The sequence below is a fragment of the Lissotriton helveticus genome, chromosome 9, assembly GCF_964261635.1.
Source record: "Lissotriton helveticus chromosome 9, aLisHel1.1, whole genome shotgun sequence".
NCBI classification, from domain to species: domain Eukaryota; kingdom Metazoa; phylum Chordata; class Amphibia; order Caudata; family Salamandridae; genus Lissotriton; species Lissotriton helveticus.
The window spans coordinates 94,656,430-94,679,847 of NC_136070.1; the positions used below are offsets into that span (position 1 = coordinate 94,656,430).

The 23,418-nt window shown below is 45.4% G+C and overlaps 1 protein-coding gene across 1 annotated transcript in view; it reads left to right on the forward strand.

The window, feature by feature from the left end:
• The window catches only part of LOC144782641 (uncharacterized), a 589,272-nt gene that overhangs the window by 498,360 nt on the left and 67,494 nt on the right, over positions 1-23,418 (forward strand). The window contains exons 5-6 of the transcript XR_013601190.1: positions 8,241-8,265; positions 8,426-8,658. The gene's annotated coding sequence lies outside the window, so the exon portion shown is untranslated. The remainder of the gene's footprint in view (positions 1-8,240; positions 8,266-8,425; positions 8,659-23,418) is intronic.

Below are 23,418 nucleotides of genomic sequence, written 5' to 3' on the forward strand. Positions count from 1 at the left end.
TCTGACCTTACTACAAGCTAACAGTCTTTTAACTGTCCATCTTCCTTTCAAAATAAGTTTCAAATACTAAAAAACATCATAGTGACTGCTCACTATCATTTTCAATCTTGTGTCAACCAACCTGCATCACCCTCCTCTACATTAGGGACTCTTCTTCTTACAAATCCAAAAGCTTCCACTATTTACAATTCTTACAACAAAAATCTCATTGACTGATCTAAAACTGACACTAAATTAGCCTGGGAATGTGATTAAGAAGTAATGTGGCCTGCCTCTACTTAGCGATGTATCTGGATACAATTACAGAAAACATCTTCTGCCGCTAACACTACACAAACATTATTTTACATCTACAACAGACTCTTCATTTCTCCTGCTACACTTCACCACATTTTAGTTGGCCATTCTAGTCACATCCTGCAGACATCAAACATTTATTATTCACTTGTCCCTTAGTTCATACTTTAATAACAAAAAATTGGAAAGACTTCTCCCAATTATCCTTTTAAGCGTGGTGGTATGCAGTGCGTCACATCCAACGACTTGACACTTCATACTGTCATCCTCTCTCACTAGTTCTTAAGTGCTCTATTTTTTGGTCTCCAATCACAAATTTTTTGACTAAACAAGCACACCCCTCTTGTCAACATCAACTGAACAATAAGGACGTTCTTAAATCTTCTTGATGTTCCTTTCATTTCTATTTTATAAGGAAGATTTATTTATGTATCTTTAAAGTACATATCAATGAATAACAATATTTTATATTGCCCTCAGATTGTTATTAAAATTGACCATATATGATTATCTTGTTATATTATCCCCCTTTTTCCCCTCTAATACATCTTTCTTAGAGGTTTGAATGCATTATTAGGCTGTATTTTGTTTAAATCTAATAAATCAACTTTTAACCTGAAAAACTAATTACAAATTTGTAAGGCACAAGTAGGATATTATATCTTCATCTCTAATAATATAGATTCACCTACTTCATAGCGTATGCCTTACACTTACTTGAATCTCCTCCAACCCATCCATCCAAATATTGGTTCCCACTAACCCGGATTTGTCCGTATTTCCTCTACTCCCAGCGTTTATCCACTAACCCTCCCTCTTATCAGCTTTTTGTCTCATCCTGGGACAATTCTAGAACCAACCCAGCTGAACCGTATTTACGCGCCTGTTGAACTGTTTTTGTTCCATTGGGGTTCTATGCATGTTGAACATGTCTTCTCTTGTTGCATATATAATGCGCTGGTACCTTAGGGTTTAAGAGTGCTGTTTAGGAACACTTAGCAAAATAAACCAATCAATATATAAATAAGGAGAATTTAATATGTGATGAACATAGAATTGCTTCGGTGCCCCATGCTTCAATATATCTACAAATTAAATCTGATTTACTGTGGCTACCATTCACTTCTTTTCTATCATCTGATTCACCTTCTTTATAGTTTCTTCTTTTATTCTCCTTCTTCCATCCTTTTTCTTTTTTTTCTCTCTATCTTCTTTTCCCTCTTTTCTCTCTTTCCTTTCTTGAATACTGTTTGCTTTTTCCCACTTCTCGCAGGTTCCTTTTACACCAGTACAAATGTTTTAAGTCCTATTTATTTACTCAATTTGCCTACAGATGCTTTGTATGTATACTTTTTCTGCATCAGAACTGAATAAATATATTTGTATTCCTATGTTATTTATCTCAAATAAAATGTATTTAACAAAACAAATATATATAAATAAGAAGCTAGAAGGGTATAGCTATTTTCAAATGAAAGAAGCAAGTCAGCAAATGTCCTAAACTGTGAATAGAACTCAAGGCTTGAGTAAAGTCTCTGTTCCTTGCAATTCTGAATTACATCTGTCGGCACCACACACATTAATAACCTTTTCCATGCTAATGACAAGGTGAACTCGTCATGAGGCACACTGGATCTGTGCTCATGACAAGGTCAACTCGTCATGTATAATGGGGAACATAAATCTGTAGCACAGGAGGGGAAAAGCCTTAGCAGCCAAGGTGTTATAGCTCCAAGAGCCTTGGTATGAATTATACCCAGCAACTCCACCCAAAACAGTCATTGATATTGAGGGCATCAGTAATTCTGGATCAAGGGGACCAACTATTCAACATTAAAGGTGGCACCCTGTGAGCCAATTAGAAATGAGGAATTATTGGAGTAATCTGTAATTCTGATTCAGATTTGCCTGGGTATTTTTAATTTTACCTCTGGGAATTCCCCTAGAGAGAGTCTCTGAGTAAGAGACACCAGATCTGCAGAGTTACAGCAGAACTCTTATCTCCGATGGGGCAGGTAACTCCTGTTACAGAGCATTGATTTCTGGCTGCCAAAGTAAGTGGTCGGTTTCCTGCCCGGAAAAGGGACCTCAGAGTAGGCACTCACTATATTTATAATAACCCAAACTTGGCTGGCAGAAAATCATCTCAAATTGAATGCCCTAAAGACCGAATTCCTATTAATAGCTCCTCCGGCTCAAATCCCCAAAATGCAAGATTGGATCAAACATATTACAGCGTTCAAAGTTCAACCAACTATCGTAGACTCAGCGAAATCACTAGGAATCACTTTAGACAGTAACCTCAACATGCAAAAACATATCAGCAATGCTACAAAGGGAGCCAACTTCCAGATAAACACATTGAGGAAAAAGAAACCCTTCCTACCACACAATGACTTCAAACAGGCAGTACAAACTCTGGTTATACCCAGAGTGGAATACGGATGTGTCTCTCTCTGTGGCCTACTCAAAACATCAACTGCACCACTTAGAGCCTCAATCAACGCCACAGCAAGACTCATAACTGGATCTAAACGTACCTCCCACATCTCCCAGACCTTCAATCCTTGAACTGGCTACCCCTGGAGGCAAGAATCCAGCTGAAAATTGCCTGCATGACACACAGAGCTATGCATCACAAGGCACCCAGCTATTTGCCACAGAAATTGACGATCTCGGGTGGGTCCAGATCCTCAAGAAGTGCGGAAAAACTACTACAGAAACCACAAAAAATTCCCTAAGAAAAAAACTTATAACAGATCCTTCTCTGGGATGGCACCCAGAATTTGGAATGCCCTACCCCCAGAAACCAGACTCAACTCTTCCACTACCTATTTTAAAAAGGAAGTTAAAGCCATCCTCATGGCCAAGTTTACATGATTAAAATTTACTGAAACCCTGTGACGAGACGCACATGCGCCCCCACCTACAAGACACTTTCTTTTTTGATGTTACACCTAATTATGCTGTTTTTACTATATGCTTTGTACATATGTTTTGATCTGCTCTTACTTTCGTTATTAGTAACATTTATTATTTGTACAGTGCTCTGATATCCGCTAGGATCTTGTTCGCGCTCTATAAAACTTTCAAAATAAAGGCTGAAATATGTATTGTTGCATAAAAGGTCCATGTTTCTACCTTCAGTCATCTGCAAATGTCTTTGACCATGTCGTTTGCAACCAGCCGTTGGAGCCATATTGAAAATGGAGGTCGAAAATACATTGTTGAAAATAACTGTATACAAAAACATTGGTGTACGTGAACATGGAAAAAGGGGTGAATACACCAGAGATTTATGTGTGTAACACTGTTCACCACTGTTACTTCATAGCTATCAAAATCAGGCAGGAGCTAGGTGCAAAACTCAGAGATTTAGAAAGTTGATCTTCATAGTCCGTTCTGCCTGTAATGCTTAAGATCCTCCTGGATGTATTTCAACATATTGTTCTAGTACAGCTATGAAGAATAGTTAAACTAACACCCACGTTTCTCGGAGAACATTAACCCCTCCGCTGCGCTGAACGTTCCGCGCTGGTGCAGCACTGAAGGGGTTAAAGGACCAATTATGAGTTTGGCGGTACTCCTACAGCACCGCCACTGGCGTGCTGCCAGGAGGACCGCCGTACTCGTAATTAGCCCCTAAATAGACCAGCCATTATTATAAGAGCATGTAGCTTCCGTAAACCCTTTAGGAGGAGATGCACCTAGTGACCTTCTACCTCTGAGATTGGCATAGGATTCTGACAATCACCAAGAATTTTATTCTCCGAAACCTTTTACTTGGATTGGAAGTATATAAACAGTGGGATTCACATGGACGTGTAACAAGTATATAACGTACATTCACTGTAAACAGAAGGCAATTTATCTATTTTTCCTTACCAGTTCATTTTTTAACAGTTATAAACAAATAGAAGTGGGCCACTGCCTATAGAATTGAAACAAAGGAGTAATTCAGCCTCCAAAAAGAGAATATATACATTCAGCTACATGTGGAATACCCAGATATACTCTGTCACAACTACCTGTTGACCCCAGCAAGTGCCCTGTGGACAGTCCCAAATGTTGTTAAGGTTATTTCTTTTTTTGGGGGGTATGTTTGGGATATGTTTGAGATATCACTCAGACAGTCAGTGGTAGAGGTGCAATAAAAAAAGGCATGGGAACTGTGATTCTGTGTGCAAAGAGGGGCAGGGTGAGTGAGCGTAGGGTCAGGGACAAACTATTCTGTAACTGTTTTTGGTCTTTCACCTTTAAGTAACTATATATCAAATAAAGAACAGCTTGAATAAATAAACATGAATTCTTTTTAAGTCAATCAGTGGGAAATGCACTATTGTGCATTATGAAGCCTCTATTAGTTAATGCACTGAAGAGTCTGTGTGTGTAACCAGAGAGCCATAGAAGTGAATCCCGGTTGGCACAGTGGATAATAAGGACTTGTGTATGTTCAGTACTACGAGGTCCCAATGAAAAGCACTGTGAATATGTAAGACATTATTTTAAACTTACTTTACACGCAGTATAAGATAGGCCGCTTCAAAATGTGCAAAAAGGTTTAGGATAAAAAAGTGCTTCCAAAATATCAATTTTAGAAATACCCAGACTGTTTATAGGGCCTTTTGGGGCAGATTTACAAGCCCCTTGCACTACCAGTGCGTCCCATTTTGGGACGCATCCGCAGCACATTTTTCTGCCCCATATTTACAAGGACAGGAATAGCCATCCTGTGTGGCTTTTCCTGTCCTTGTAAATACGGCCCCTTTACGTACAGCACTTTGCCTGAAAGGGGCATTCCATGGGTGTTGCTGTGGGTGTTCCCAACCAACACCCATGGAAACTGACACATTTCCAGATTTACAAGAAATCGTAAATCTGGAAATGCATCTGAATGCTACGCCTTCCTGGTTGAGACGTAGGGAGGCGCAACAAATAGAAATGTACTAATTTCTCCTCGTTTTGTTCCTCTTTCTATGCATGCTGAATTTTGCAGCACACATAAAACGAGGAAATACCTCTAATGTTTGTTTATGTACAGGAAGGTTTCTCATCCTGCGCATAAAAATAAATGACGTTTTACAAGTTGTAATGCAGCACACATAGAAGATGAAAAACGACATTTCTGATTGTTTATGTGCAGGAAGGGAATCCTTCCTGCACATAAACAATCTCCCCATGGCGCAGTCATCCTTGCACCATGGTGCAAGGGTGTCTTTGCCGGCGCAGGGCAGCAGTTTGTGCGCCAGCGCAGGGGGAAGCACAGAGATGTGACATATTGTTGTAAATATGTCGAATCCCTGTGCTTTGAAAGTAACTCAGTGCGGCGCCCAAAATGGCTTGCAGCACGCATTGAGTCACTTTCCTTGTAAATCTGGCCCATAGTTTTTTAGAACTATCCTTTAAAAACACAAACTGGTAACTCCCTCGAACTACCACTCTAAAAGAATAAATATGTATCATCAGGTTGCTTCAAGAGATTCCAGCAATTAAAGCCAATACCGGTTTCCAAGCGCCCTTTATGTTTGCAGAATAACCAGTTGTGAACATTTGCATTTCTTTCAGGCAAGCAGGCACCTTGGCAATAAGACTTGTTTTGTTGTCTGCCCTTCTCTCGGTTGAACAGCAGAGGAAACTCCTTCTCTTACATTTCAGCTGAAGCATTTCAGCTCTCGGAATTAATAGTCCCGAAAGATTAACTCTTCACTAAAAGTTGGAGGAAGTATTTTCCTTAAATTAAAAATTATGGGCACGTTATGTCCCTCAGATCCCTCCCACTTTTACCTCTGCATATAGTTAGAAACATTTCTTCTCTGTACAGTAGAAAGGTTTCGGCCTAGGCCCATTCACTTTCCCAAAAACAGAGATAAGTCTGAGAACTTGGAAGGTCATCGCACCCGAACTAGGCGAACAATCAACTCCTCCCTCTTATACGGCATCTGCCCAGACGACTCGAAGCATGCAGAGGTGAAACCCCTCCTCAAGAAACCAACGGCCGATTCAACTGACCTGAAGAACGACTGCCCATCTCTCGCCTCCCCTTTGCAGCCAAAGTAACCAAAAGACTTGTGAACGCCCAACTGACCGCTTTCATTGAAGAAAACTCCATCCTAGACCCATCCCAGTCGGGCTTCCGCAGCAACCACAGCATGGAGACCACCCTCCTCGCCGCCACCGGCGACATCCCTATGCTGCTAGACCAGGGTCACACCACAGCCCTCATCCTCCTGGAACTCTGCACAGCTTTCGACACCGTCTTACATCGCACAATAACCACCAGACTCCACAACGCAAGATCCTTCCTCTCTGGCAGAACCCAGAAGATCAGACTCCCACCCTTCCTCTCCAACCCCACTGACGTAATCTGTGGAGTACCTCAGGGATCTTCACTAAGTCTGACGCTATTCAACACTACATGGCCCCCATCGCCGCCATCGTCAGACAACACGGGCTCAGCATCCTATCCTATGCCGACAACATACAACTCATCCTCTCACTCACCAAGAACTCAGAAATCACCAGACTCAGCTTCCAGGAAGGATTGAGAAATGTAGCCGCCTGGATGAAGGATAGGTGCCTAAAGCTCAGCTCTTAGAAGACCGAGGTCCTCATCCTCGGACCCTGCACCTCCACCTGGGACAACACCTGGTGGTCCTCCGCCCTCGAGAGCCCAGCCACCCCGACAGACCACGCTCGGAACCTTAGCATAATCCTCGACTCCTCCCTCACCATGAACTGCCAGATCAACGCCGTCGCGACCACCAGCTTCAACTGCCTCCGCATTCTCCGCAGGACCTTTAAATGGATCCCACCTGACTGCAGAAAGACCGTCACCCACGCATTTATAACGAGCAGACTAGACTACGGCAACGCACTCTACGCTGGAATCAACAAAACTATTCTACACAAACTCCAAACCATCCAGAATGCCGCAGCCAGGCTCATTCTAGGGACTCCACGCCACGAACACATGACCCAACACCTTCGAAACCTCTACTGGCTCCAGTCGGGAAGAGGATCACCTTCAAGCTCTCTCACCCATGCCTACAAATCCCTCAACAACATCGGACCCAAATACCTCAACGACTGAGTTTATTTCCACGTACCCAAGACGAACCTCGACTCTGTTGACCTCGCCCTGGCGGAGGTCCGTAGCATCCGCAGAAACAGAACCGGCGGGAGAGCTTTCTCCTACATAGCAGCCAAATTCTGGAACAAGCTCCCGGTCAACATCAGACGCTCCCCAACCCTTCACATGTTCAGGAAGGACCTCAAGACCTGGCTCTTCGACTGACCCGGAGCTGCCCCCCCCAGCGCCTTGAGACCCTCACGGGTAAGTAGCTCACTCTGCAGTTTGGCTGGATATTTGCTGCAGGAGTTGGTGAAGAAGAAAGGGTGTGTGTCATGGGACGCACTACCAGGAATAGCAAGATTAGGACCATGAATTAGGTCCAGGCAGGCCCACTTGGGGATGATCTCTCAGAAGCTTCACTCGGTCCCAGACATTTGATATCCCAAAGATTGCCAGAATGCTCGTTGATGTTAGTAGCCGGGGCACTGCTGGTGGTAAAAGTCTATGGCAGATCGCACCAGATTTTGCAAGTGGGGGCAATTTTGCATTACATCACAGGGTTGAGTTTAAGATTGCTGGCGTTTTTCTCGCCATTATTTCAATTTTCAACCCCAAAATATTTCATAATGTTGGGCTTACTCTTGCATGCACTTCAGTTAGATAGATTCTAAAGTATAATTTGTATGATTATTTAAATATGTTTGTGTTTGCTCCACTGTTAAGCTTGGTGTTATAGTTCAGCTTCTTAGGCTTCACCTTTTTTGTAGAGTCCCTTATATTTTCATATCACCAGTTTCCATGCTTCCATTTTTAATGATAATACCGCCTTAGAGTATTTGTTATTGACTTTACTTTCCGGTTGTTTTTCCAGCTTCTCAATACCAGTGCATTTAAGGGTACGTACATTTTCAAATCAATAAAAGGTGGACTAGTGTAGAGCAAAACATTTAATATTTAATAGCTGTAAATAATAAAAACTGGTGGTTGAATAGCACTGATGTTCCAATGAATGAACTGACACTGAGACTTTGGGCGCCCTTCTCTCTTTTTCTGTAGAGCTGCCATGACACAACAACCTCAATGTTGCCTCTGGGGATGCTTCTGGTTTTTCGTTTTGATCATCATCGCGTGGCCAATTAGCATGATCCTGGCTTTTATCTACACTCTGATTGTCCCCTGCACAGCCTGCTTTGGTCTTGATAAAGTGACTAATCACCTGCTGAAGGCGGCAAACATAGGCAAGACCTGTGCTGAGCGCCTGAAGACTGGGCATCCCCTCCGCAAATGAGGTATGTTTAGGCCCCACAAACTTTTTCCTGATATATATGCAGTGTTGGAAATGGAAAATATTTACTGCCAAATCTCAGCATCATGGACGAAAAGAAGGTAAGTGGCAACGAAAAATGTCAACAGGGTTTTATACAGATTCTGCATTGGGAGTTCAGCTTTGACAGCTCCCACAACATGCAACTCTTTAATTTATTAACATAGGCCACGCCCTATGGAGTAGCCCTGTTTTGCTTGTCTTTTTGTCTTTCCTCTCCCTTTACATATCTTTAATGCTTTTATATAGTGGCACATTTGTAAAATGTTTTGTTAGAGGTTTAAAAAAGTATGGAATGTTTCAGGTTTCCACAAATATTTTAAAGAGCTGGAACATCTGAAGGATTTTGGGGGCCCTGGTCAAACGTATTTGGTGGGGGGCTCTGTTCAGAACAGCTTTGAATTCATGATCCAGTTTCAGCTCTTTCATATCCTCTTTGAGCAGGTCACTGACAGTGCATAGACACACTGGTCCAAATTCTAAAAGTGTTTGCATCTAATATTCAGGGAGAGAGGTGTGTTTTCAATATTGTAATACAGCAGCAGCCCATTAATATTATTGCAAATGATATCTCAGACACCTTTCCGTTTCTCATATGTGAAGTCCAATTTTGATGTTTAAGGAAACTATTTATGGATATTGCATGAAACCTGAACACAACATTTCTGCGCAAAATGTCTGTAATAGACTCACACATCACCCACATTAGAAATAAATGAAAGGAAAACAGTATTTAAAACATTTGTTTAAGGTTTATTCAAGGTCATTAGGGCAAGACTCTCTGTGGAACAGAGCTGGCTCTATCAGGGCCCACCTGAAAGTCTGGGACCCTAGGCCAGAGTCCACTTTGCCTATGCCTTAAAATGTTTCTGTCAAAGAGTGAATGATGCCTATTTTACTGTGAGCTTAATGACTGCACACTGATACTCCTTGATCCAGGTCGACCTTATGGCTTGTTATTAGCTGTTTTGATCCTAATAAAATGACCAGCTCAAGGATAGTGGGTTGCATTAATACAGATCCCATGCCCACTGCCAGGGCTTTCTTCTTTCCACTACATGCTCTCCCATCAGTTCAATCTTTCCCCCACTTGACACTTGGTCCATTTCTCTTCTTTCACCAACTGCCCAGTGCCAGCACTCATGTTGCCCTTCTCCTTCCTGTCCAGCCCCCTCTCATCACTCATTCTCTCAGCCAATCACCTGCTCCAGTTCCTTCCAACTTTAGGGAACTAATTCTCACCTAAACACTCCAGCTCAGAATGTTTAACTGCACAAAACCCCTAGAATGATAAAACATGTGAAAGAAATATCAGACCTGTTCCTGATCAACTAACAAAGGGGCTGAACAAAAGCCCATGCGCTGTATATGTTGATGCCATGATCTCTGTAGACAGCTGAATCTACCTTGAGCTAGATCTAAAAAATCTAGCTGTAGCCAGAACTTAAAAGGACAATGCAGAATAAGCCCAACCTGAGATGGTGACCACATCTGGAGGTGGTACACTGTGACTGCCAGCTAGTGTAGTACTTCAGGGAAAATTCATTCTGCAACAATCAGATTATGTGCCCCAGCTTTGAAGCCACATATTAGGGGTAGGCCTAGGTGTAATGTGAATTATGCTGGAGTAATCAGAGTCATTTTGAAAATGTTGCATTACTGTTGTGATGTGAGATTACCAAAAATTACCTAATTACCATAGTTTGCATAATTTGGATCAAAAACGTCTTACCAAGAGCACGGCATTAGGGCATCAGCGGCTGCTGATGTTTTTGTTGTATTGCAGTTAGCACTATTTTTTTGTGCAAAAGGCATCCTCAGGTTACGTTTTTTTCCGCAAGGGTGCATTTTGTGCCATTGTAAAGTTATGCTCCTTGCATATTTCTGTGTAATTTTCATATCAAATGATGCAAGCTACGTCCACCCAAAAGCGCACTTGTGATAGTAAACCCCATACCCACCCATGCTGTCACTTTCCAAGCTCTCCCTTGCCAGACCCCCGGCACTGGACCCTTCCTCAGTCTCTTGCCTGCTTCTTAGTACACATTTCCCATCAGCAACTGCTGCTTTGTCCCTCATGCACTCATTCCTTGTCACTGTTTTCTTTGCCTGCCCTTTTGCCCGACCCTGCTCCCACTTCCGAGACACCAATGCTTCATTCTTCCTCCTTCACTCATTCACAGTGCTTCTCCCGACCCCCCAACTGATTTCTCATCTAGATATGTGTCAAGAATGTTTACCACTCAAACTATCTGTTGCAAATGTAGGTGAAGTATCGGGACATAGCTGGTTGCTATAGCTTGGTGGGAGCATTACGGGTCCCGCCAAGCAAATAGCAAAAGCTGCTCTGCTTTCAGCAAGTGAGAGCATTTAAAATGCTCTCGCTTCCTGGAAGTGGGGAGAGGAGTTGGCCTAATGGCTAGGGCGGTGGACATCCAATCTGGGGAACCGGGTTTGAGTCTCGGCAATCAGGCTGAACATCCTGTGACTCTGGGCAAATCACTTAATCTCCCCATGCCTAACAAAAATGAATGTGTCCTCATGTAATGTGACTGGTACTATGTAAAGCGCGCTGATACCCGATACCGGGTCAAGTTTGCGCTATATAAACACCATAAAAAAATTACCAAAAAAAAGCGGAGCAGAATTGCTTTTGGAACGAGAGAGCTGCATGTTTAGCCGCTTCTTCTGTCCAAAAGCAGTGTTTGATCCCGCAGGATGCAGGGAGCTGACAGGGATGGGGGGCCTTCAGGCTCCCCCACGGTCCACAGCAAAGTGTCTGGGTACCCTGGATGGGACCAGTGCACCCAGATTAGAGGCCAGGCACTGGGGGAAGGGGACCCCAGGGCTGAGATTGGCCCAGGAGGGGGACTGCGTGGGCCCCTCCCATTATTTAATTATTTAAAAATAAATAAAAGAGGTGGGCCCTGGGGGATAGGGTTCCCGGGGCCAAAATCAGCCTGGGAGGGGGGCCTCTGGCCCCCTTTCCTTAAGTGTATTTATTTTTTAAAGTGAAAAAAGCTGGGCTCCCAGGGATGGGGTCACAAGGTCCAAAATTGACCCAGCAATCAGCAAGTCGCGCGGAGGCTCATCCCCCTTCTCCACCACTCTGCAAACGCATCTCCTGGCACACTTCTGGTTGGGGGATGAAGTCGCCTTGGCTCCAGAGTGTCCTCTAGGGCCAACTAGCCCTCTTGTTACCTCCAGTACGTTCCAAAGAGTACGATTGCTGAGAGGATTTTGGGAAGAAACGCTTCTTTCTCCACCACTCTGCAAACATGCCTCCTGGCACACTGCTGGTGTAGGATGAAGTCCTTTTGGATGTTCACAGTTCAGTGGGGCCAGGAAGCCCTCTTGTTACCCCCAGTAAGTCTGGCAGAGCAGGATTCCAGAGAGCTGGTTGGAGGCCCTGCCCCCTTTCTCGACCACTCTGCAAACATGACTACTAGTTAAAAAACCTATAGAAATTCACTTAAAAAATCAAAGCTTACAGAGACTTTATAGTTAGGAAATAGAATTTGAAAAACCTTAGAAATTCACTTAAAGAAACCAAGGTTACTGGGACATTATAGTTAGGAAATAAAAATAAAACAAGTGAAATTCAGCAGTTATAATTACCTGAGCTAACTATGACTTACGTCTCTGCAATGCAATGCTTATGACCTCACACATTTCAACTCATTTATTTATTTATTTATTTATTTGCAGGTTTATAACGCGCTCGAATCGACTCCCGGAGGAGTATCTCTGCGCCCAAAAAAACCACCAGAAACACAGTCGAAAACAGTCAGTAAGGAAGTGGATTAGTGGATTAGTTCTGAAACAAAAACGTGTTGAGTTGTTTCCTAAAGCTCAGATGTTCTGAGCATTGCCTGAGCGCCAGAGGGAGCTTGTTCCATAAAGTAGGCCCGACAACAGACAAAGCCTTGCCACCCTGTCTGACCTTCCTTACAGCTGGCACTCTCAGGAGAAGCTGGCTGCTGGACCTAAGAGACCGGACAGGGTTGTATGGTATAAATTTACCTGTCCAGTGTGATGGCCCTAATCCATTTAAGCTCTTATGAATTAAGCAGCAGGTTTTGAACTTTACCCTATTTCGGACTGAAAGCCAGTGTAATTTATCCAGGAGGGGCTTTGACAGCGATCTTAAAGGGGCGTTTAGCACCAGCCTAGCTGCCGTGTTTTGCACCACCTGGAGTTTAGCTAATACTCCATCATTAGCTGACAGTAGGAGCCCGTTACAATAGTCAATACGACTAAGTATCAGGGCCTGCACCAAGGTTTTTCTGGTGAAATCTGGCAGCAGGGGAAAGACTTTCCGCAAAAGACCAATGATGTGAAAGCAAGAGCCCACCACAAGATTGCCATGCTGCTTAAGGGAGAGCTCACGATCTAGGTGCACCCCTAGGTTTTTCACGAACTGCTTAGGTTCAGGCACTGGGCCAAGATCCTGCGGCCACCAATCCGGGGTCCACATGATCCTAGCCTCCCCAAAGAGCATGACCTCTGTCTTGCCTACATTACATTGGAGGCAGTTAGATGACATCCACTTGGCCACTGCCTTCATGCCCTCGGAAAATGACGTCCTCACTTCGTCAGTGAGAGCTCTGAATGGAAACAGGAGCTGAGTGTCATCCGCGTAAGATACCGGGATGAAACCGAACTCTCTCAGGATTGTAGCCAGGAGGGCCACATAGATGTTAAAGAGAGTTGGGCTCAAACAGGAGCCCTGTGGTACCCCCTTGGTGATCTCAGTCTCTGCCGATCGAAATGTGCCCATGCTGACAGACTGGGTGCGATTAGATAAAAAAACTCCTTAACCAGGCCAATGCTGAATTCTCAAGGCCGATCTTAGCAAGCCGTCCGAGCAATATGTTGTGGGATACCGTATTGAACGCCGCCGATAAGTCTAGCAGCACCAGGACAACAGAATGACCCCTGTCCTGGTACATATGAAGGTCATCTGTCACTGACAGTAATGCAGACTCAGTGCTATGTTTAGGCCTGAAGCCAAATTGAGAGTGATCTAGACTACCGGCCTGTTCGATAAAGTTCGATAAGTGCCTATTCACATGTTTTTCAGTGAGTTTTCCCATGAATGGACCAGGGATATCGGTCTAAGATTAGACAGATCCGTCCAAGGGATAGCGGAATTTTTCCTGATGGGTCTAACCAATGCCTTTTTCCACTCCCCGGGAACCCGGCCTTCGGTCAATGAAAGATTCACGAGGCGCTGGATCCCTGGGCCCAGTGTATTCCCCACCACCGGCATCATTCTAGCTGGAATGGTGTCTGAAGGGCTGCCACTCTTAATCTGGCTTACAAAGCATTCAACCTCTTCCAGAGAGATAGGGGGGAATGTGCTGAGGGTGGTCGGGCATGGTTCTTCTTCCTCACCCAGGGGCAAAGATGCTCCTCCTATGGAAGACAGGTTAGCATTAGTAATGCTATCATATATCCTGTCTATCTTGTTTGTGAAAAACTGTGATACTTCATCACACAGTTGCTGCGAAGACAGTTCAGGGCTTTCTCACGCAACTGGTTTCACAAAGGACTGCAGCATTTGGTACAAAACCCTAGGGGTATTACCCGCAGCTGAAAGTAGGGAGGCAATGTGATTCTTTCGTGCACATCGAATAGCCTTATGATAGATGGTGAGGGCCACCCAGTAACGGTTCTTATCGTCTTCACTGCGGGTTGTTCTCCATACCCTTTCCAGCTTTCTGGCGGACTGTTTAAGAGATCGTAGGTGTTCAGAGAACCATACTTCCTGCTTGTGAGCTGGACGTGGTTTGAACACTTTCATAGGAGCAATCATATCCACAGCAGCGAGGATAACTTGATTGAAATTGGCTAAGGCCATTTCCACTCCCTCCGAGGAGCTAATAAGGTGCTCAACAAACCTCTCCTGAAAGGCTTCCGGGGTCACCTTATGCCATTGCCTCCGTCTACAGGGCAGAACTAGTGCCTGAGAGGGGGTTTACCTAAATACAATGTGTGGAATTCCATGACAAAATGGTCTGTCCAATTTACTTGTGTGGGGGGGAGCACTTAATAGTATTGGGTTTATTAGAGAAGATTAGGTCCAAGGTATGTCCTGCCTGATGTGTGGGACCAATGTTCATCTGTGTTAGACCAAGTAATGAGAGATCAGTCAATAAAGACTGTGCCTCCCCACATTCCTACAGTTCACTATGAACATTAAAATCTCCAAGGAGAATGAATTCGCTCTCCGAATTAACATGTCTAGCCAATGCCTACAGTAGCGAGATAGAGAAATTAGCACAGGGGCCGGGGGGGGGGGCGATAAACTAGTGCCCCTTTACGGCTGATCTTAGTGGAAGTACAGAACTTAAAAATCAGAAGTTCCAACTCAGGCGTGCTGCATTCCTCTAAAATAGAGATCGATAGATCGCTTCTATAAACAATAGCTATACCTCCCCCAGATTTAACTGGGCGATCTAACCTAACTATTTTGTAGCCCTCCGGAAGCCCTAAGGTGATAGCTGGGACCGAATGGGGTTTTAACCATGTTTCGGTTAGAAAACAAAGGTCTAGTTGTAACGATGAAACTAATTCCCAGACCTCACTATAATGCTTAGGCAAGGATCTGATATTACACAACAGGTTCCTAACATCTAGTTGCGTGTTTGATCCTACCCCCCTAATGGGAACATGATAATGGTCACAGGGTATTCTGTCGTGTTGAGCCTGAAAGTGACAGTTTCGACATGAGAAAGGGCCCTCCGGGGGTGCTCCTCCCACCCCTGAACAACCCAACTGAAAGGACGTCCATAAATCTAAAAGGTCCAATGATGAGTAGCTTACCCGAGTTGTGACATGGCAGGCTGGATCAGCAGATGTAAGTACCATATCCCCTTGCCCCGTCCGGTCGCGGACGGGCGCAGACGGGCTTCTCTTTGGCTTGTCTTAGGCGCGTCCTTAGGCGCACCCCTGCGCGCGACCGCTGCCGCTCAGAGCGACGAGAGGGCTATATAGCCCTCGCAGTTGGGAAAGCTAGAGCGCTAACCGCTCGTGAGGCGGAAGTGTCTGGCTCTGCCTGTCCGCCCTCCGCTCTACGGTGGTAATCACCGAGTCGGACCGAGGCGTGCAGGCTAGTGATTGAGCTCAGACTTCCCTGAGTGATCCGCGCGAGTGAGTAAGTGAAATAAATTCAGATTACCATACAAGTTTAAAAAATGTCATCAGTTTTTAAAATTACATTAAAATGTAAATCGCGCTACAGCAATCACTTCCACTGAGTCTTGCTTACAACAGCGCTTGCTGGCGTCTAAGCGGGTCAGGGGAGACTCTGCCACCGTCCACACCTTACCACAAAGAGCCTGCCGCTCCTCGCTGCCTATGTAGCCCTCGCAGTTGGGAAAGCTAGAGCGCTAACCGCTCGTGAGGCGGAAGTGTCTGGCTCTGCCTGTCCGCCCTCAGCTCTACGGTGGTAATCACCGAGTCGGACCGAGGCATGCAGGCTAGTGATTGAGCTCAGACTTCCCTGAGTGATCCATGCGAGTGAGTAATTGAAATAAATTCAGATTACCATACAAGTTTTTTTATCTGTTTTTAAAATTACATTAAAATGTAAATCGTGCTACAGCAATCACTTCCACTGAGTCTTGCTTACAACAGCGCTTGCTGGCGTCTAAGCGGGTCAAGGAAGACTCTGCCACCGTCCTCACCTTACCGCAAAGAGCCCGCCGCTCCTCGCTGCCTATGTAGCCCTCGCAGTTGGGAAAGCTAGAGTGCTAACCGCTCGTGAGGCGGAAGTGTCTGGCTCTGCCTGTCCGCCCTCCGCTCTACGGTGGTAATCACCGAGTCGGACCGAGGTGTGCAGGCTAGTGATTGAGCTCAGACTTCCCTGAATGATCCGTGCGAGTGAGTAAGTGAAATAAATTCAGATTACCATACAAGTTTAAAAAATGTCATCCGTTTTTAAAATTACATTAAAATGTAAATCATGCTACAGCAATCTCTTCCACTGAGTCTTGCTTACAACAGCGCTTGCTGGCGTCTAAGCGGGTCAGGGGAGACTCTGCCACCGTCCACACCTTACCGCAAAGAGCCCGCCGCTCCTCGCTGCCTATGTAGCCCTCGCAGTTGGGAAAGCTAGAGCGCTAACCGCTCGTGAGGCAGAAGTGTCTGGCTCTGCCTGTCCGCCCTACGCTCTACGGTGGTAATCACTGAGTCGGACCGAGGCATGCAGGCTAGTGATTGAGCTCAGACTTCCCTGAGTGATCCGTGCGAGTGAGTAAGTGAAATAAATTCAGATTACCATACAAGTTAAAAAAAATTCATCAGTTTTTAAAATTACATTAAAATGTAAATCGTGCTACAGCAATCACTTCCACTGAGTCTTGCTTACAACAGCGCTTGCTGGCGTCTAAGCGGGTCAGGGGAGACTCTGCCACCGTCCACACCTTACCGCAAAGAGCCCGCCGCTCCTCGCTGCCTATGTAGCCCTCGCAGTTGGGAAATCTAGAGCGCTAACCGTTCGTGAGGCGGAAGTGTCTGGCTCTGCCTGTCCGCCCTCCGCTCTAAGGTGGTAATCACCGAGTCGGACCGAGGCGTGCAGGCTAGTGATTGAGCTCAGACTTCCCTGAGTGATCCGTGCGAGTGAGTAAGTGAAATAAATTCAGATTACCATACAAGTTAAAAAAATGGTATCTGTTTTTAAAATTACATTAAAATGTAAATCGTGCTACAGCAATCACTTCCACTGAGTCTTGCTTACAACAGCGCTTGCTGGCGTCTAAGCGGGTCAAGGGAGACTCTGCCACCGTCCACACCTTACCGCAAAGAGCCCGCCGCTCCTCGCTGCCTATGTAGCCCTCGCAGTTGGGAAAGCTAGAGCGCTAACCGCTCATGAGGCAGAAGTGTCTGGCTCTGCCTGTCCGCCCTCCGCTCTACGGTGGTAATCACCGAGTTGGACCGAGGCGTGCAGGCTAGTGATTGAGCTCAGACTTCCCTGAGTGATCCGTGCGAGTGAGTAAGTGAAATAAATTCAGATTACCATACAAGTTTAAAAAATGTCATCAGTTTTTAAAATTACATTAAAATGTAAATCGTGCTACAGCAATCACTTCCAATGAGTCTTGCTTACAACAGTCGCTTGCTGGGGTCTAAGCGGGTCAGGGAAGACTCTTCCACCGTCCACACCTTACCGCAAAGAGCCCGCCGCTCCTCGCTGCCTATGTAGCCCTTGCAGTTGGGAAAGCTAGAGCGCTAACCGCTCGTGAGGCGGAAGTGTCTGACTCTGCCTGTCTGCCCTCCACTCTACGGTGGTAATCACCGAGTCGGACCGAGGCGTGCAGGCTCGTGATTGAGCTCAGACTTCCCTGAGTGATCCGTGCGAGTGAGTAAGTGAAATAAATTCAGATTACCATACAAGTTTAAAAAATGTCAACAGTTTTTAAAATTACATTAAAATGTAAATTGTGCTACAGCAATCACTTCCACTGAGTCTTGCTTACAACAGCGCTTGCTGGCGTCTAAGAGGGTCAGGGGAGACTCTGCCACCGTCCACACCTTACCGCAAAGAGCCCGCCGCTCCTCGCTGCCTATGTAGCCCTCGCAGTTGGGAAAGCTAGAGCGCTAACCTCTCGTGAGGCGGAAGTGTCTGGCTCTGCCTGTCCGCCCTCCGCTCTACGGTGGTAATCACCGAGTCGGACCGAGGCGTGCAGGCTAGTGATTGAGCTCAGACTTCCCTGAGTGATCCATGCGAGTGAGTAAGTGAAATAAATTCAGATTACAATACAAGTTTAAAAAATGTCATCAGTTTTTAAAATTACATTAAAATGTAAATTGTGCTACAGCAATCACTTCCACTGAGTCTTGCTTACAACAGCGCTTGCTGGCGTCTAAGCGGTCAGGGGAAACTCTGCCACCGTCCACACCATACCGCAAAGAGCCCGCCGCTCCTCGCTGCCTATGTAGCCCTCGCAGTTGGGAAAGCTAGAGCGCTAACCGCTCGTGAGGCGGAACTGTCTGGCTCTGCCTGTCTGCCCTCCGCTCTACGGTGGTAATCACCGAGTCGGACCGAGGCGTGCAGGCTAGTGATTGAGCTCAGACTTCCCTGAGTGATCCGTGCGAGTGAGTAAGTGAAATAAATTCAGATTACCATACAAGTTTAAAAAATTTCATCAGTTTTTAAAATTACATTAAAATGTAAATCGTGCTACAGCAATCACTTCCACTGAGTCTTGCTTACAACAGCGCTTGCTGGCGTCTAAGCGGGTCAGGGGAGACTCTGCCACCATCCACACCTTACCGCAAAGAGCCCGCCGCTCCTCGCTGCCTATGTAGTCCTCGCAGTTGGGAAAGCTAGAGCGCTAACCGCTCGTGAGGCGGAAGTGTCTGGCTCTGCCTGTCCGCCCTCCGCTCTACGGTGGTAATCACCTAGTCGGACCGAGGCTTGCAGACTAGTGATTGAGCTCAGACTTCCCTGAGTGATCCGTGCGAGTGAGTAAGTGAAATAAAGTCAGACTCATGACATGGTCAGTGACATCACTGATGACCAGAACCTGCTGCTAGACTGAAGAAACTGTTTACCAGATCTTCATTGGTGCAGGACTCATTATAGAGATGCTCCTAAGGGTAATCACACCTGTTTACCCTTCGGATGGTTCTTTCCCCAAACACTCATTGTTTTTCTTGGCCCTCATGATGATGCATGCTGTCAGCTGCTAATACGATACTGTGTCAATGAGTGTTCCTGTACCCCTGTTGCGGCACAGCACTACGATCTACTCCAAGATGCTCTATTAGCTGAGCTGGCAGTTTACTATCACAAGTGCTCTTTTGGGTGGACGTAGCTTGCATAATTTGATTTGAAAATGACACAGGATTACACAGAATTAGGCAAGGAGCGTAACCTTACAATGGCACAAAATGCACCCTGCGGAAAAAACGTAACCTGAGGATGCATTTTGCACACAAAAAATAGTGCTAACTGCAACACAACAGAAACAGCAGCCGCTGATGCCCTAATCCTGTGCTCTTGGTTAGATGTTTTTGCTCCAAATTATGCAAACTGTTGTAATTGCGTCATTTTTGGTAATCTCACATCACAACAGTAATGCAACATTTTCAAAATGACTCTGATTACTCCAGCATAATTCACATTACACCCAGGCCTACTCCTAATATGTGGCTTCAAAGCTGGGGCACATATTCTGATTGTTGCAGAATTAATTTTCCCTTAAGTGCTACAGTAGCTGTCAGTCACAGTGGACCACCTCCAGATGTGGTCACCATCTCAGGTTGGGCTTGTTCTGCATTGTCCTTTTAAGTCAGACCACCACATCATTCTCTTCCATATCAACCAGCCGGCCCTATCCTTCCCACCCACTCAAGCCTCCCCTAAGTGGGTCAGGAACACATCCAGAGTCCCCAGAGACAAGCTAGAAGAAGGACTCAGCTCACTCCTCCCAAACTCGACGGAGTCCCTCTCAACCTCAGAACTATCATTCCAACCTGGAAACTCACCCTGGATCAGCTGGCACCTTTGAAACTAAAAAAGCCCAGAAGCATTCCCTCTAGGTCATGGTTCTCTACTGACATTAATGAGGAAAGAAGACACCTCAGGTCCCTGGAAAGAACTTGGAGGAACAACCCCACCTCCCTCCATCGGGATCAACTCAAGGCAGCACGCAAAAACTACTATATTCATATCAAGAGCAAAAAGTCATCCTTCTTCTGTACTGCGTTAGACAATGCCAAAAACCGCCCCAAAGAACTCTTCAACATCATTAGGAACCAAACCTCCATTCCAGTGGCAGCCAACTTGGCGGCGTCCAAAACCCACTGCGACAACTTTGCGAGCTTTTTCAATGAAAAAAATCGCCACAATTGATCGTTCATTCAGCTCGAAACTCTCCTCCTACTCAGAAACCCGGAGCCCAGCAACTAACCACAACCCCCCAGTAACCTCATCTATCCGTTGGTCATCCTTCGAGCCGGTCAAGGAGGAAATGATAAGCAATGTTATCGCCTCTGCTAAACCCTCATCTCACTCCCTCGATCAACTTCCCTCGAGACTGACCAAGGAGCTGAAGCTCACTCTAGCCCCAATTTGGGGAAAGATCATCAACAGTTCCTTGAGGGAGGGTTTCATTCCTGACTGCATTAAACTAGGACAAGTCACACCACTTCTAAAAAAAACTGGCCTTGAGCCCTTGGACATGAAAAACTTCAGACCAATGTCGAACTTTCCGCTCCTATCCAAAATTCTTGAAAGATGTGTGCTCTCACAACTAACCCAACATCTAGAGAACACTAATCTACTTGACCCTCACCAATCTGGGTTCAGAAAGGGCTGCAGCACTGAAACGGCATTCCTAAATGTCCTAGATGATCTGCACATGTCACTCGACTCCAACCAATGTAGCCTTCTTATCCTCCTTGACCTCTCTGCGGCGTTCGACACAGTTGATCATTTCCTGCTACTCAATGTCCTCCAGCAGAGAGCGGGCATTGAATAGACGGTCTTAAAATGGTTCTCCTCTTTTCTCAACAACCGCACTCAAAGAATAAAGATAAACAGCTTTGACTCAGATCCCCTCCCCATCAGCAGAGGAGTTCCCCAAGGGTCAGTACTCTCCCCGCAACTCTTCAATATCTACATGGAACCCCTCACCTCACTTCTAAGGAACTCCAACACCCCCTTCCACATCTACGCGGATGACACACAACTCTATTTGGAAACCACATCAATCGCAGACATTCACAGACTAAATGGTACACTCAGGGAGGTCCAACACTGGCTCTCAGCCAACCACCTCAAACTTAATGAAGAGAAAACGGAAGTACTCCTCATTTCGAATAAAGATGAAAACCCCCAAATAGTGGAATGGCTCAAAGCCTTAAATGCCCTCAATGTCTCTCTAGTGCCAACGGACTCCCTAGGGATTACTCTCGATCCCAAACTGGACATGAATAAACACATCTCAAAAACCGCCAAAACTGCTTTCCTGAACTTGAAACTTCTCTACAAAATTAAACCCTTCCTCCACCCCAAAGACCTGAACAGGCCACTCAGGCACTGATGCTCTCCAGAATTGACTATAGCATCGCAGTGCTGACTGGAACAGCCAAGTCGCACCTGGGACCTCTCACCTCCACCCTCAACGCAGCAGCAAGAATGGTCACAGGAACAAAGAAATATGAGCACATCTCTCCGGCACTCAGGAACTGAAGTGGCTCCCGATAGACCAACGAGCTAGCTTCCGTACAGCCTGCCTCACACATTAAGCCCTGCATACAGGCAAACCAGAATACCTGGCCACCAAACTCAAAAGGGCCGGTCAATCCAGGAACCTCAGAAGCTCCAACACACTCCTACTCATCCCCCTGAAATCACAGAAACACAAAACCTCAAATAAATCCTTTGCGGGGAATGCTCCCAGGATCTGGAATTCCATCCCCCCCATATCAGAATGACCGCCTCCTTCCCGCAATTCAAAATGCTACTCAAAGCCCTCTTCCTCGAGCGGTCTGGTTCGTAACGAGAACCCCACGTCTGATTGTGAAAGTTCGCTATCTCTTTGAACCCAGAGCCGGATGATTCGCTCCTGATCTCCGTCCCGCATTGCGCTCAAGTTGTTGTTGTACAGACATTATTTCCTGCTTGTGTTTCTGGCTCCTGTTTTTTTTTTTTTTTTGTCCTTATTTTCCTCTGATGCTTATCTGTATTTGTTGTGAAGCGCTCTGATACCCATGGGTCTAGCCAGCGCTATACTAAACTTCTATAAATAAATAAATAAAAAAAAAAAAGAAATTCTGGCTACAGCTAGATTTTTTAGATCTAGCTCAAGGTAGCTTCAGCTGTCTACAGAGTTCATGGCATCAACATACACAGCGCATGGGCTTTTGGTCAGCCCCCTTGTTAGTTGATAAGGCACTGATTGTCTGATATTTATTTCAAATGTTTTATCGTTCTAGGGGTTTTGTGCAGTTAAACATTCTGCAATGTTAAGCCGAATTGGTGATCTGTCAAAAAAAGCCCATCTTGTTTTTAGGTCTCACCTAGGCAGCGTTTGTGCTGTCTTTTCGAGACATGCTGTATTCAGTTTATGGTCATTAAGCTCTGCCCATGTTCTGCTCATCTTTACAATTGCCTCCTCTTCATCACCTTTATAATGATGGCTTTTGATTCGTCAATAGGCTTAGTAGTCCCTCCTTAGTATCTCCCTCTCTCTTGTTGTTACCTCCCCTAAGGACATCCCCTCTTACATGTGTTCTCACTCTGTAGCTTTCATTAGCAGTTCAGGAGAACTATTTACTTAATGTACACAGCACTCAAGGGGACGCCAGCACTAGTGGCCACTTTTTGCTTTGGTTGACTTTTCCCTTCCTGCCTAACAGGCTTGGCATTTGCATTTCTTTGTTCCTGTTCATCAGACATGTTCCAAGGGGCCTGTTTGTGCACTTTACCCTCCTGTATTCTATCTACTTCGTTGGTTGCTTGTTTCCTTTGAATTGCTCCGCCACCACTTGTTTCAGATTCAACACTATTTCAATTTATTTGTTAGGAGCTTAATTTTATTTATTAGACTTGGCATGTTTTTTGTAGAGACGACGCCAAGACTCAATCCCTGCTCCGCAGGCACAAGGTCAACAGCTCTGTATGCTACACCACATTGCAAGCTTGAAAAGCAAACTTGCTTTTCTACTTATTGAGAGCCCAGCAGCTCACAAGATGATCGTACAGGCCCTC